The sequence below is a fragment of the Calidris pugnax genome, unplaced genomic scaffold (assembly GCF_001431845.1).
Source record: "Calidris pugnax isolate Ruff unplaced genomic scaffold, ASM143184v1 scaffold51, whole genome shotgun sequence".
Lineage (NCBI taxonomy): Eukaryota > Metazoa > Chordata > Aves > Charadriiformes > Scolopacidae > Calidris > Calidris pugnax.
Window position 1 is genome coordinate 1,200,136 of NW_015090797.1, and position 15,382 is coordinate 1,215,517.

The 15,382-nt window shown below is 43.0% G+C and overlaps 1 protein-coding gene across 2 annotated transcripts in view; it reads right to left on the reverse strand.

Moving 5' to 3' along the window:
- KCTD1 (potassium channel tetramerization domain containing 1) overlaps positions 1 to 15,382 on the reverse strand; it is a 108,331-nt gene that overhangs the window by 74,139 nt on the left and 18,810 nt on the right. The window lies entirely within an intron of this gene.

The window sequence follows — 15,382 nt, forward strand, 5'->3', positions numbered from 1 at the left end:
GCCGCCCTCTAGCTCGCTAGGGCTGCGGATTTTAGGGCAGCCGGAGGGCCATCGCCCCCCCGCATCCCTCTCCCCCCCCTCCCGACACACAGGGAGCTCGGCTCCTTCCTCAGCTGTCCCCTTCAGGCACGGAGCAAAAAAACTGAGGGGACTCCCGCAACACACGCCAAAGAAGAGGAGGAGGGGGGGGATACGGAGCTACCGGACCCTGCTGTGCGGGGGCTTTCGCTGAGGGGAGCCCCCGAGGGGAGCGGGGACCTCGGCCCTTCCCTCCGCCGGCTCCGCTCCGCTCCCCCCCCTCCCCGCCGCCGCCGGGCTCTTATCCCGGGGAAGCCGTGCCCGGGGCTGCACACTCCTTACCCTTCCTTCCCCGGGCTGCGCACAAGCCCCGCGGCCGCGCACCGGCGAGGGGAGTGGAGGGGGATAAGACTCCTGTCCCACCCGGGACGTGACAGGAGGGGGATGAGACGACCAACACTGAAACCGAACTACCCCACGAACCTCCCTATACCGCCCAGCAGGGCGATTTACTTTTATTCGGTACCTTGAAATAAATATTCATTACGACCACTGGCTACACCTGAAATTATAGCCTTAATTGCAGCGCTGCTGGCCCGAGTTACCACATTTGCTGCTTACTCATCCGTAGGCAATTGCTGCTCTGCTGCTTACCGAGGGGGGGGGAGCTCGGTGCTGCCCGGTTCCAGCATCGGCACCGACCCCCGCATCCCCCCTCCTTATCCCCCCGCCCCGGGGCGGAGACCGACCGACGGCCACGGACGGGACGGGGCAGCACCATCCCTCGCCGTCTCCGGGCAAAAGCGGGATCCCGAAGAAGGGATGCGCAAATTGTTGAGCAAATTAGGCCAATTCGAAACAAATAAGCGCTCCGGGAAGAGAGCCTGCCACTCCCAGAAAATAATTGAAAAGGAACCCAGCACTGTTATACTGGTGTAAGCCTGGAGTAATTACACGGAGGTCAGAGCTGTTGCATACACTGAAGGAGCTGTACTAGCTCTGCAGTTTGAGAGTAGATTATGTTTCTCTTAGGCTGATGGCATATATGTTCTAGAGGATTTTTTTCCCATGCACATAAAGAGGATATAAGTAACTTTTTCTCCCTTGCCATATCCTATCTGCAGCCCAATCCTGAAACAAGTCTCAAAGATCTTCCAATGATGGACCAGATGCTGAAACCGTGTTGTGGTTGAAACCTAAATGCCTTAGACAAGCTCCTTTCAGGAGCTCTAACACCTAAGACAGTTCTCTAAGTTCTCTAAGGCAGAGAACTGCAGAACTGCAGGGCTTGTGGCATATACCTTTTCTACAGGGATCTTTTTTTTTTCTTTTATTATTCCCATAAATGCTAAAATTGACACGGTTGACATTGACCTCTTAACTTGATTCTGTCTTAAGAACATAGAAAAAATGACACTTTTTTTTTTTTTTTTGAAGAGCTTTTCAGAGCCATACGAGTGCAAAAGGTAATTGAACATTTGGGTTTTCTAACTTTAAAAAAGATGAACACCAGGTTGACAGCTTCTGTACTTGGATGTTCATTTAATCACCATTTCCTGATTACAGGAGGTGAACTATGTTGACAGACTTGGAGATGAATATGGAGCCCAGTATACTAATAGTAAGTATAAAGGACATGAAGAACTTGCAGTGAGGTTGGAGGGGAAAAATATATATGGAGTATCCATATTACATACATCAATTGGAAACACCTCAGCAACCAGGGGGAATTGAGAGAGTAGCAAGTGAGGTGTTCAGAGTGCTGCAGGCACCCATAATTGGGAAGACACCTGCATAAGGTATATACCTGTCTAACCTATGTGTATATGTGTATGCGTGTATATACATATGTAAGTTAATCACATATATATGTTAACTTATCTATCTGTCTACATTCCTGAAGATAAGATACAGCCTAGTCAGTTGTATTCCAGAAGTTTAAATCCTATTGTTTGAGCTCTCAAGTTAGACGAGGTAATCAAACTGCATTCCATAACTACCCACGTTGCACAAGGTTGTCTGATGGAAGTTGGCATAATAACATTGAACTTATATCAACTCCACTCCCCATGTCGCTAATCGCAGTTTTATCCTGCTGAGACCTCCACACGGGCATAGAGAGCATTCTCCTGTAGGACTCAAGGTTTGAGGCTGATCCTCATACAGGTCTTGTCCACGCTTGGAGAATACCTTTTATTACAGCTGTCAGTAAAGAAGATGTAATACCCACAGAACACTAATAATGCACCTGCCCCGCTAAGGTTGCAAACCTAGGCTGGATTATCCTTCCTTTTGTGCACCTGGAGATCAGTTCATATGCCACAGAATTAGCATACCAGGTTAAAAAGCAAAACCAAAGAAACTTCTCCGTGAGCCAGTCAGACAAACACCAACAAAGGTAATGCCTGCAACCACGTTATCAAGTAGTTTCAGGCCTTTCCTCATTTCTAAGTTACTCTTCCCCCTGGCCCCAGGTCTCGCTCCTGGCAAGCCCAGAGCCTGCTAGAGCCACGCTCTTTGACAATCTGACAGTTGTCCTAAAGCTCTCCACAGCCGCATTCTCCTTCAGACTAAGGAGAAGTCTCTCCTCGTCCTAACCTCTCCTTCAGAGGCTACTTCTCCTGTAGCCTCCGTAAGTGGTTATTTCACTTACAGCCACCTAAGCCCTCCCAGCAGGTGTTTCATTGGGAAGCTTCCCTAGGAACTAAACTGGAATATCCCCCAAAAGCCAAGAAGCAAAGAAAATCCGTTGGGCTCGTTTAGTCCCCGGGATCAAGTCTAGGCATCTAGAAAAGATTTTTAAATATATGCTTAAAATAAGCTTGTTGGCTAACCCTAAGTCTGACCACACAGCATTTTAAGAAAATAGCTGTTTCTCCATGTACACTTGTACTCTTAGTTTAAATGCAATAAATATGTTCTTAAAATGTGTTAATATGTTTTCTAAACACAAGATATTTTCACTGTAGAGGCAGGCTATGCAGAAAATGGTATGAGAAATCCATATTGACACTACAGAACTAGAAGGCAAATAACACTTGGGACTCTTGGAAAATTCACTTAGGGAAAAAACATGTCCTAGAAATCCTTCTCCCGCCCAGAAACATGCAGTTCTGAGATAAGCTTTTTCAGTATCTCAGAACTGTCACTTTGAAATACTAATTCCTTTTTTATTTTACTCTTTTACTTGTGTATATGATATTTCTAGTTGTTTCATTACTTCTTGATACTAGGAACGGCTGATGCTGACACATAATGTGCTATAATAGATTTTAAATCTCTTTTATTTTACATTTTACTTTTTCAGATTAGCATCTCCTGTCTGTGTGGCAATGAAACAGCTTTATATAACTCAACAAAGGAGATATTGATTTAGGAAAGTAATGATGTATCCATCAGTGCTAAGTTGCAGCTGTTCTTAATGAATTTTAAAATACAAAAGCTATTTCACCTCTTAGATTGTCATATTATGAAACGTTAGTGGTAGTTGCTCATATCCCAGCACCAGCTACTATTGACACGTTGTGAAACGTGCAGGCAGCATCAAACCACCCCCCTCACGAAGCTCCATGGTGCCAGTTGAAAGCATATTTCCGAAGTACACTCATACTTTTTTTCTCCTGCAGGTATTTGCCGTCATTCACTTGACTTCTGGGGTTTTGTTTTGGTTTTGGTTTTGTTTTTTTTTCTTTTATAAAAGCAATATTTCTGTTGCTGAGGACACAATTTATTTCCTGATTGCTCCTTTCTCAAAAAAAAAAAACCTGAAGAAAACCTGAGTCATCATCTTTGTAAGAAAGCACGTGTTTAGTGCTTGGCAAATTAAAACTCAAGACTTTGTGAATCATCATTATTTTCGGTGTCACGCAGCTGGAGCATTTTTGCTTCCAAAAATACAGAAGAGCTTTGTTGTCAGACAGCTTGGAGAGAGCCAGGTAATAAATTGCATCGCACTGCATAAAGGTTTTAAGGGTCTTTTAAGAAGTGCTGGAGGTAAGTTGCCAGGAGATATATTAATGCTTTGTTTAGCTGTGTTTTGGTTTACGTTTGTCTTTGCTTCTGTGGTGATGAGGGCACTTGAAACAAATTGAGGGGGCCGTAAGGCACAGCAGTAGCTGGTCTGGTTGCTCTAGTAGTTGTTCTGCTAATTTCTATGCACTACTCAAACTGAGCAACCCGGCATGTTAGCGGCGTAACGTTTATCCTCCGTGGGGAGAAAGAGCTCTTTCCATCCAGGCTGATAATTTTAGTCCTTCTCAACCAGGTCCATAAATTCTGCGTGGGGTTGAGAGAAATTTGGAAAGACCAAGCCAGTAACTCAAGAAGGGAACCTCCGAAGAGAGATCCCTGTGAAACCACAAAGCCTTCTTCATAGGCGTTGTAGGTCTGTGTAAGTTTTCACTTTATGCAGTACTTTCAGTACTACGCAATAGAGCATAAATCAATGCTGTATGGAGTTCTTCAAATCCTATTTTCAGTTCATAATCTTCCAATAAAAAGTTATTTTGAACTAAAAGTTCAGGCTAGAAGTCACTCTGGGCTGGATGAAGTCTAGAAATGCAGGGAGGGATGACTGGTTGTATGACAAGAGGGTCTGGCTGAGAAGCCTCCTTAATCATTTCTTTAAGAAAAAAAAGAAGAAAAAAACCGAAGTCCTTACAATTTAACAAACAAAAATCTAATGCAATGAAACTCTGAAGAAATGCCCTTTCCACCTTGTTTCTGTACTGTATGGATTCTATCGTGTTTATTTTTTCCATCCCCATTGCATGACCCCAAGTTTCTGTGTTGCCACGAGGTGTGCTGAGCACTGATCCCTGCGCAGGGCCAGAGGTAGGGCTTCACACCCCACAAAACTTATTCATGCCAGGCTTTTCTTGGAGGTGGGGGTCCTCAAGGGACAGGGCAACAGCTGGCCTTCAGCACAGCCTGGAAAAGGGAATCTTCCTCTGACCCTTTGCTAGTGGCTTTAACGCCTCTTTATAGCATGAATTCACTATCAATATACTTTTGTTTTGATGTAGTGACTGAAATAAACTGATTATTCCCCTTTTCCACCAGTATTATGTCTGTGTCATAGCGAATTTGGAAATTCCTTTTCAGGTATTTATGTAGCAAAAACCCCGGCCCCAATGAATGGTCTGTCTACTTGGATATTCTTTTCTCAATTGAGTTATCTCAGCCGGGTTGACACAAACCCAGTTTAAGCAACTTTAAAACCGTGTGAGTTCAAACGGAGCCCACAGAGGGTGTAACCATACTGGGAAATAGTGTCAGAGCCCCATCCAGGCTGTCACCCAGAGCCACCTTTCTGTTGCTGAAACACTGCCTCACAATTAAACACAACCCTCTAATTTTTGCATGCCTCCCCTTCATTCTCCCCTGTCTTGATAGGATGTTTGCAAATCTGATCTGCGCCTATTTTTCCTTTAAACCATTATCTGGTCATGATGTTTTCTGTCCCTAACAGTAGAATGCCACATTCCCTTCTCAATATGTGAGATGTTAAAGCATCTCCAGCTATCCTGTGAGATCTAAACACACAGAAACTGTCTAAATGAGGTTTAAAGCACAGATTACACTAACCTGTAAACCAGAATTTGAGTAGAAGGAAATAAATTCGTAGGTCATATGGAAGAAGAGTACAGGGATAAAAAAGTATAGCGTGTTTCCCGCCAGCCCCTGTCACGTCCTTTATCAGAGCATGATTTGATCAATATCAATAAAGAAGTTGCAGAACATGTGACAGAATATTAATAGATAAAGAACATTTGTGTGCTTATTTTGATTTGAATTATCCTTTATGCAAAAGCACTTTTACAAACGAAATGTTGCTAGCGTATGTAATTTCAGAAAAAAAACTGGGGGAAAACCTTCAGGGTATTGTCAGGACTTTCATTTGAGGTTTAAAGCCAGAGGCCATGAAGTAAAAGAGACCTGAAGGTGCAAACTGCAATAGAGTGCTGTATTTTAAGTTACAGAGGATAAAGCCTGGAACAGAAAAAAAAAAAAAATTGATAAAGAAAGCTTATTAAGTTTAGTGAAAAAGACTGGATGCCTTGGACATACCTCTCTTGGATTTTCAGTAAGACTAAAATAGATGAAAAATACCTTCTAACAACTGATGAGCATTAGTATTTTCTTCAAATTTGTCATTTAAAAAAATTGAAATATTTCTGCAACTGTAGAGAATGTTTAAGTGCAACATTTTTTGTCCACCCCCGAGTCCCACCTTGCTTTGAATAGCCTTGCCTTTTTCTGTCCCTGAAAGATTAAGCTGTGCCTGATACAAGGTTTCCTTATTTGAAGATCAAGGCTGAAATCCAGTTTCTTTTCACAGAACTAAAGGTGTCATCAAATAAATAAAAATAATTTTAAAGAATGCTCAGAGCCAATACTTGGCACACTCATAGACTGAATTATTTAATTACAGGCAGGTAGGTATTTGTTAGTAAAGACCTTGGGTTTTAGGATCAATGGGCATTGTTAAATAAGCAAGAGAAAAATTGTAAGCTCTTTTTTTGCCTTGGACCAAACAAGGTCACATTCGCAATTTGCAGCGCACAATCTCTCCATTAGCAATCTTGGCAAAGGTTTATCAAGTTATTCTGAATAATTTCCTCCAAGTTACGAGTGTGTCACTTGGTCTGTTACGGGCTTGTGCCTGCAGTTTACCCTGCTGTTTACCTGTGTATTGTCAAACTTGTTCTTGCTGATTGGTGTCAAAGGAAAAAAAAGCACTTTTTATAATCAAAGCTTCAGTGTGGAAGGATATAAAGTGTGAAATCCAGACCCGTTGCTTTCATTCTGGCTTTAGTGATCATAGAAACCTGCTGTAGGGCAGGACTAATCTGCCAGAAAATTATTATGGAGCCCTGGTAACTCAGATATATGTGCAGACTTGAAAATGTTGTTCTTTGTGCCAACTCCAGGTCCTACAAGAACCTCACATGGTATCCTCCACCTGGCTCAGAAGTATGCTGCATTCCACTGTAAAGAGGAGGAAGTTTGTTAATTCCCAGGCAGCTGTGAACAATTTAATCTCTTTCCAAACAGCCCGGTATCCTATTCCAATTGCGAAGTTTCTTGGGAGATGGATAGTTTGAAGAGCTGGTAAGAGATAACAGGGCCTTGATTTCAAGGTTATTCCTACAGATTTGGCCTTGACAGTAATATCTTGATAACAGGGCTGCCAAATCTCACAGCCTCATGATACTGAATGGTTTTGGAGCTTCCTCCTCCATGTGCTGGAATGGAGAGGTTGAAAATTATTGTTCAGAAGACCTTGAATGACTGCTCTCTAAAAACTTGGAAATCAGGTGGAGAACCACAGTTTCACAGAAGAAATCCCTGTGAGTTTTACGACTTCTTATTCAGAAGACTGGTGATTGGCACTCCTGGGATTTCCCAGATAAACTTGCCTATGCAAACTGAGCTGGTAGCTTGACTTTGTTTTCTGGACAAATCTCTAAATTACTTCTTTTCCCCTCAAGATTTCTTTATCAAAAAACCACCATCTGAATCCCACACAAGCCATTTTTACACCCTCTTTAGCAATATGTTTAGAAGAGTCAAAGAACCACAAGTAGCTACTTCAAGAAATTCATAACCAGATTGCTTCAAGTTCTCAGAACCAATGCCTTTCTGCTGATTATTAGAGGCATTCAAAAACTGTCAAATAAGTACTTAAACCAGCTGTACTTTTAAACAGGCTTGCACCTGATATGGTTTCCATGGGAGCTGCTTGGTTCTTAGCCATTTGCAAACATGGCTGCTTATGCAGATAATTAAATTAGAGTTAGTGAACACAGCATTCTTCTGAAAACCTGACCTTCGGTCTTTCTGACACACTGGTAGAAGAGTGAAGGAAAACATATCCTTTCTGTGTTCTACATATTCTGTACCACATTTTTTTTCCCCTCTAAAACTAGCTAGATGTGACTTTCAGGATATTTCTACTAAAAGCCCCCACTATTGCATTGCATTTTCAGCAGTTACAGTTGGATTGTTCTGCCCAACTCTAGACACAGCATTTAATCAGCTTAGTTCTTCTACTTTCACTGAAGTTCCCAAATTGTGAAGCTTTTCTTTTGTTCAGCAAGATACATTGGGCTTGGCTTACACCAAATTCTTCAGTAACATTCTCTAAGAACTAGCTTTATTCCATTGGAAGTACTGCTGGTTAAGTACTTAGGAATCTCAATCACACATAAAGTGGAGAGGCAGAATTACAGGAGCTTTGTTTGTCCATGAAACTAAAGGGATCAAAGTATCTGGATTAGTTTGTAATGTTTTTGGGATGGGCACTGTATTTGAAAGGAAGTTCTAGACTCAATTGATTAACCCATCACTTCAAATGATCTTGTCAGATCCCAAAAAGGGAGGGACGGGATTTCATCCTCTGAATTCCAGAGTGCCTGGGCTAATTAGGGCCAGGTAGAGAGAACCCCACAAGCTGCTGAATAAACTAGAAAAATCCTGATGTCCTACTGAGGTCAGCAGTGTTAATTAGCACCCGTGGAAAGGAAATCTGCTTGAACCTGCCTGCTGCGCTTCCTGGCTTTGACCACATCCAAAATCTTATGGAAAAACATACATCTGATGCTGTATCATGGCAGAAACACATGGTGAGTCGCTCATGGGCTAACCTGTCCACCTGGGACTTTTATAATCATTCTCACCTACTGGGATTGCTGAAAGATTGTTGTACAGGGGGTACAACCCCAGAGGCTTTTTGGCACCCAACAGAACAACAAGTTTGCCTCTTGCAGGGGTGCTTCTTTGCCCAGCTCTTAAGCTCTGTGAGGTCCAAGAAGCCTGGTACCATTTTGGGAAGTCACGGTGAGAGTTTCAGCTCTCAGCAGTAGTACCATTAACAGGCAGAAGCTACATGACCACAGCCTTGTTGGGGAAGTCTGTCAGGTCTCTGTTTCTTCATGCTTTCTGGCCACAAACTCTGAGCTTTTATGAAGATTCTTCATAGTGGACATAGTGGACAAATTCCACTACTCTCCTTCCCTGTCCTGCTCAGAAACCCATCTGAAGGACAGGCTGCTGACTTCTGGTTTTGCATATGCTCTCTGAAGGGCTGTCCCATTTCTTAGGGTTTATCTAGAGCTGGGTCACTGCTGTTAAGATGACAAATGTACCTAAACCCAATATTTTTTCAATATTTTTGGATATGTTAGTGGAGTAACAGCTGCAAGCTTATAGAACTTTTACTTTTTTATCTTCTGGTCAATAGGAGAATTTTGAAATAAAAATAAAAAAGGAAGAAGAGTTTTCACTGCCTAAAAGGTTCAGAAAAGTTAACATTTTTCATCATAATTTGAACCTAAGCTCTGTGATACTGGTATTAGGCAAGTGTCTTCCACATAGTACATCAGTAATAATACATTTTCTAATGAAAGGTGGTAAATACTGGCCCTAGAGTAGTTTCTCAAAGTCCTATGCATAAATGATTAATTTACCAGGCAGTAGGCAAGCTAGCACTTGCCTGTATGAAAGGTTTACCCTTCATTTTAACCTCAGAGAGAGAACCATTCCTCTCAATTTCTTCTGCTTTGCAGAAAGGGCATGAAACAACCAATAAACCCTGTGAATGTTCTACAACTTTGGGTATGTCTTAAACCAGAATAAAACACCAAAACAAAAAAAAAATCACCTAAGCTGAAAATAGACTAATGTATATAAGGAAACAAGCAAAAACAGGTAATAAAACTTCTGGCTTGGATGACACAAGAGTTTTACACAGTGCTAAAAGAGGATCTTTTCCCTCAAGTGTATCTAAGTCAACAGAACTGTACGCAGAAATGGGCAGTAATTGTATTGTATTGCCATAACCAGTTTGAAGAGACTTGGCTGGATAATGAAGAGGACACGCTGGCCATGTGGAAAATGCCTATTACTACAAAGCACCTACTACTTAATAGTGCAAAGCAAAGTACTTCAAGAAGCACCCCAAAAGCAAGAAAAGAGAAAAACCTGAATCCAAGACCACTGGTTGCACCTCTTCTTTTGCATCCCACCATGAAGGTTATCCTTGTGTTCCGGGTTGACACAGTCTGGGTTGACTCTGTTGAATCTGCCAACAGAGTATGGCTTAGCAAATGGGCTGGGGAAAGCAGAATCAAGTCTCAGCTGTTTGCAGTCATCTAAGAGCTTGTGGTGGTGATCCACACCACAGTGTTTGTGCTCGCTGCAAAACACATACACCTTGGGGGAAAATGTTAGCAATCTGGGCACAAGAGCTAAAGATTTTCCAGTAGAATAATCTGCATCACATATTTGGCTTAGTTTCCTCATGGAAAAAATAGAAAGCCCCCGTCATTCAACTTACTATTATATTTTTAAAGGACAGCCTCAGTAAACAGCAAGGATACCAAGACCACTGCTGTGCCCTGATGGTACACAATAGACCTTAATGTTCCCCTGTTAATACAGAGCTCAGAGTCATCAAGATTTTCCAGGACGTAGCAGGAACTCTAGAAATTCTAATCTCCCACCACGTTTGCAGAACCAGCCATATCAGGGGGAACTCATCTTGGACTCATGCCAACCAGTCTGACACATGAGGACTTGCAAAGATAGAAGTACAATTTCACTGTGGACATTTCTCTTGAATAAAGAAACAACAACAACAGCAAAACAAACAACCCAACAAACACCCCAAACCCAGAAGTCCAGATGAAACAGATGGCTATTACCTCCATTAGCAACTTGTCTTGTTCCTTTTGAACCACTGCCACAGCTGTATCAGAGAAGATCTGATACCAGGATGTCAGGGCTGGGCTGGGTTGGATTAACCAAGGAAAATAAGCTAGAAAAACAGTGTATGACATGAAAAGGTGGGGGCTGGAGTTGGACTACAAAAGAATATGAAATGGGGTCTGAATCTGCTCCCTCTCAGGTTGTGCTTTCCTCCAACAATCCCTGTGTGCCCTGTAAGTCTGTTGGCAATTATCTGAACCTTTACAGCCCTAAAGCCATCCTGTTGTCAAACTGTGTGCAATTCATCCTACACTTTGCTGAGAGGAACATTTAATAGAAGGAGATGTGGTCTGGCTGCCTGCAGTTGCTTCCTGCCAGCAGTCCCAGCGGACAGCAAGAGTCGCAGTGGGAGCGTTCCTGTAGCCCTGCTCCATCTATGATCCTTGGGCTCTATACCCAGAAGAGGTGAACACTTCTCAGTAGCACAACTAAATCTGAACTCTGCTGTCCCTGTGAAGGGGCACTGAGGGACAGGCTTCATGGCCAGAGCACATTTTACACAGAAAAGGGAGGGGGCAGAAGTGCCAGAGCCAGAAAAAGGGTGCTGTAGAGCCAGACTTCCTTCATCCCACAGCTGAGAAGAGGTGGGATCTGACTCTTTTCCCTCCCAGCAGTGACTCTCCCTTAGTGAAGGCAGCAACAGGAACAAGTCTCATTTTCTAGGGCTCTGGCACAGGTGGTGTAGAATTGAGGCCAGAGCTGGTTTGTTCCTCAAGGCACTCTGTTGCCCTCAGTAGCTTTTGTACTGCTACAGCCTCAGGTCAGCTCTGCTCAAAACCTCCAGCAACCTTCTCTCAACTGGTTGAGAGAACCTCTCAACTTCTCTCAAACTGCTGGTGCCACAAACAAAGCTTAAGTAAATTTGCTGTGCCTGCCGAGGCAAAGGAGGATTTCTCCTGGGACACTGATAAGGACTCTAGACAGTGGTGCCAAACAACACACATGCAAGAGCCGTTGGCAGAGAGGGTCACTTCACCCCAAAGGTGGCTGGAAGTGAACAGGAAATCTGGTTTCAAGGCACACCAAGGCTTCTTGCATTTGCCTTTCCTGCAGCCTCCAAAGGGGTACAAAACCTACTAGCTTCTCACTGTTCGCTCAAATTAAAAGGAACTGTGAAGAAATTTATCTTTGACCCCTTCTTCTGCTTTTTCTCCTTTGATACCATTCTTGGCAGTCCAGTCTTATACTGGTAAAATTGGCTGATAAATGTCCCAAGCCTGGCACTCTTCCTTTCTGCTCTTATTCTTCTGTGAGAAACTCCCTAGTTTTCCCCCTCTCCCTTATGCATCACACCCAGGTAATGGAAATGCCGCACATCTATCCCAGCTTGGACAATGCTCCCTCTCCTCATCTGTCCTCCACTCTCTCCAAATCACCTTGTTCTTTCTCATATCCTCTCCTTCACCACCTATTCTTTCTTCGGGAACGAGCAGAGGTATGTGCCCAGTTGCCCGAACTGTTTCTTAGATTTCTGTTGGTGGGGATCAGAAAGATGAAAGACAGGGAAAGGTGGGGCAGAAAATATGCTGAGCTGATATGCAAAACCACCTTGAACATCTTTTCTACTATCTCCTCCTTCTGCTTTATCTCTTCTCCTTTGCAATCCCCTGAAAACTGGCAGGAAGAAACCACATGCCTTCAAAGCAGGGCAAGAGGCAAAACTCTCCTTCTCTGAGTGTGATTGTATCTCAGAGTGGACAACTTCCCACACTTTTTTGGGAGAATCCTTGGCTGCTTCATTGTTCCTGTGGAGGCATACCAACAGCTGAACAGACAGAGCTAGTATCTGTGGAAAAGCCAGGATGATTTTCCCCCTCCTTCTCCAAGTTCCTCCGTTTTTGTATAACCCTGCCTGCCTCCTCAAGAGGTTTCAACTCCTCACCTCGGTACATGGTGCAAAACAACTGTGATGCTCTACTCAAGGTGGCACCAAGAGCTGCAGCTGTCCGCCAGTACTCTTCTCCATCACCACGTGTAGGGGAATCTCCGTGCTTTCAGCCACATGTCCTTGCAAATGTTTGGGTACAACAGTGCCCAGCCCTTGCCAATCTCAAGCATTCATGACCACAAGGTGTTGCCAAGCAAAGCATGAAGAAAGAGAAAAAGCCTTGATTATTTTTCAAACAGTGTGTTTGGGAGTATTTACTTAACTTCTGGTTTTGACTTTTCAGACTGCATTTCATTTATTTTTAGGTCCTATTCTGCCTTCCTCTTCTTCCCCTGCCCTATTCATTCACCCTCCATCCCAAACATAAGGGCTAAAGATGATTGTTTCTCCCTTTGAAATCTGAGAATCTCTTGATTCCTGGATATGAGGCACTGGGAAATATATTGGGAGGTGAGGTGGGGGAAGAGACTTGGCAACCCAAGGAAGAATGCAATAAACCAGCCATTTCCTTCCAAAGCATTAAACTCCACACCCTAGAGTTAGTGGTCTTTATGACAGCCTAGTTAAATAGAAAAAGACTCAGAAAAGAGGAGGAGAGAGGTCCTATGTTTCCAAACTGATGCATGGACAGGGTGCCAAATGATTGCATTTCTTTCATTTGCCACAAACTGGGTTAGCTTTGAGCTCCAAGGAGAGAGAGTAGCAGGTTTTTAAGTACTGCTTCTGGGCCTGGCATCAACACTTCTGTTGCCATAATGAGTCAGACATCAGCGGCAATACACACGAAAGGATGCAGGCCAATGCCTAGGCAAATAGAAGTGGGAAAGGAGGACTGAAAAATGAGTGCACATGGCAGGGAAGAAGGACTCCATCCCCACAAACGTTTTGAAATTATAACCTCAATTTCCTGCATTTCAACAAATAAAGTCACTTCCAAACAAAACCAATGAAAAAAGCCCTCTAGAATTCTGTGCAAGGTTAATTTGCCAGAGGCAGATTTTGTTCTCTTAATTGCCATTTGCCATGTACCAAAGCCACAGTCCCCAAATGCTTTTGCACATTTCCCATCAGGCAAACACACACACGATTAAGAACATTTGAGCAGTCATCCTTAGAACTGTGAAAAAGAGAAATCCTTAAATGAAGGGAAATTAGTCTTCTCAGCCACAGAAACCATGGCCTCAGATGCTCCTTCCCCCGTCACCTACCAGGGCTCCTGAAGGGCTGTTGGATGGCTGGGGGTAGGTAACTGGCCCTGGGGACAGAGCCACGAAGAGGAAAGTGCATTAACAGAAAACATTTGAGACTCTGATTTGCACCCGTACTGGGGGGCTCCACCAGGAACTCAGGGCAGTCTAGAGACACATATTTGGCACTTCTCACCTCAGCTGTCAAATAACCCCCTGATTTGTTCTCTTCTGCCTCATTCTTCCCTTGTTTGTTCTCCCTCCTGTTTATTTTCAGACCATCCCTTCTTTTCTGCCCCCTCTTTCAACCTTTATCACCATGACCTGAAGAATTGATACACATTGCCTAGTGTTCCTCTTTACTTTCCTTTATTGTGTCCAACACTTCATCAAAAATAATTGTCATGAAGAAAATATTTACTACAAGAAATTATAATTATCTGCTAATCAACTACGACAAAATAACCGACTACAGACCTCTAAAAGACCTCTCAAGTCCCTTCCATTCTCTGTTACCAGGTTTCTTTAGGAAGAATTACTTTACTGAGAGGGTGGTCAGGCACTGGAACAGCCTGCCCAGGTGGGTGGTGGAGTCACCATCCCTGGAGGTATTTAAGAAACATGTAGACATGGCTCTTCAGGGCATGCTCTAGTGTCCAAGATTATTGGTTTGTGGGTGGGTGTGATGTGGTGGGGTGTTGTGTGTGTTGTTGTGTTTTGGGTTTGGTTTTTTTTTTGGTTTGTTGTTGTTGTTGTTGTTGTTTTGTTTTGGTTTTGTTTTGGTTGTTTGGTTTTTGTTTTGTTTGTTTGGTTGGTTGGTTGGTTGGTTTTGTTTTGTTTTTCTGGTTGGATTCGATGATCTCAGAGGTCCCTTCCAACCATGATGATTCTGTGATTCTTGTACCAATTCATGACTTGTCTACCCTTGACAGCTTTACAAATGCAAGAATTTAAATTTTATTTTGATACAGTCTCATCACCATTATCACAGTTGCATTGTTGTAAAGATGACCTACACAAGCCACCTTTCTGATGAGAACACCTCCACCAAAGTGCTGAGCAGCTACCAGTGGGTATCACTTTTTTGATCTTGTATACATCATGTATCCTGCCTTCCATCTTAGAAATTAGAGCAACACGCCATGAACTTTTGTCTTACAAAAACTATGTGACATAAAAACCCACCTCCACTAAAGCACACGATTCAACAATCATGTTTAAAAACCCCTGGTACCTGCATTTCCAGTGTTAGGCAGCGCTAACACAACACAAGCCAAAATGTTGAGGTCACCGTTTCAACGGGAACACAGTAATGAGGTCCAACATCCACAAAGAATTTGTATTCACATGCCATTGTTCTGGAGTCAGTTAATGATTAACACGGATTAGCTCCTATGCCTTATGGACATAATATCAGTGTTTCTCTAAAATGAAAGAATACACAGATAGACTGTGAGGATTTTGAAACAGATTATATTCTTTAAGACCGCACAGTGGTAAAAAGCAAAATTCTTACAGA